General features: G+C 37.1%; 1 protein-coding gene across 1 annotated transcript in view; it reads right to left on the bottom strand.

The window, feature by feature from the left end:
• LOC119586202 (3-hydroxyacyl-CoA dehydrogenase type-2-like) overlaps positions 1-369 on the bottom strand; it is a 9,373-nt gene that overhangs the window by 3,639 nt on the left and 5,365 nt on the right. The window lies entirely within an intron of this gene.

Here is a 369-nt window from a genome sequence, read left to right as displayed (position 1 = left end):
AACTGAAGAATTCAGTTAAAGTCAAAACACTTTAAAAAGAGACACAGAAGAGGAGAGAGAGACACAGAAGGAACAATGCTTGGAGGCACTGACAATACTGCTTCAGGGAGACTAGAAATGGGAGTACTGGAGGGTGCAAATGCCACACATTATGGACATTTTTGGTTTTATATTTAGTATACGCATGCACAAAGAGAAAAAAAATATTAATATCATTACTAACAGGAGACTAGGGGGATACCAAGGGAATAGAGGAATGGAGATATGGAGGGGGAGGGTGCAAGCAATACATACACAAATTTTTATAGTTTACTTGAGGCCCTATGATACTAGAATTTTTTCCATCAATTTCTGGATTTACATATGAAT

Source organism: Penaeus monodon, chromosome 21, assembly GCF_015228065.2.
Source record: "Penaeus monodon isolate SGIC_2016 chromosome 21, NSTDA_Pmon_1, whole genome shotgun sequence".
NCBI lineage: Eukaryota > Metazoa > Arthropoda > Malacostraca > Decapoda > Penaeidae > Penaeus > Penaeus monodon.
The sequence above is the reverse complement of the archived record's forward strand: the minus strand, read 5'-3'. Positions and strand labels throughout refer to the sequence as shown.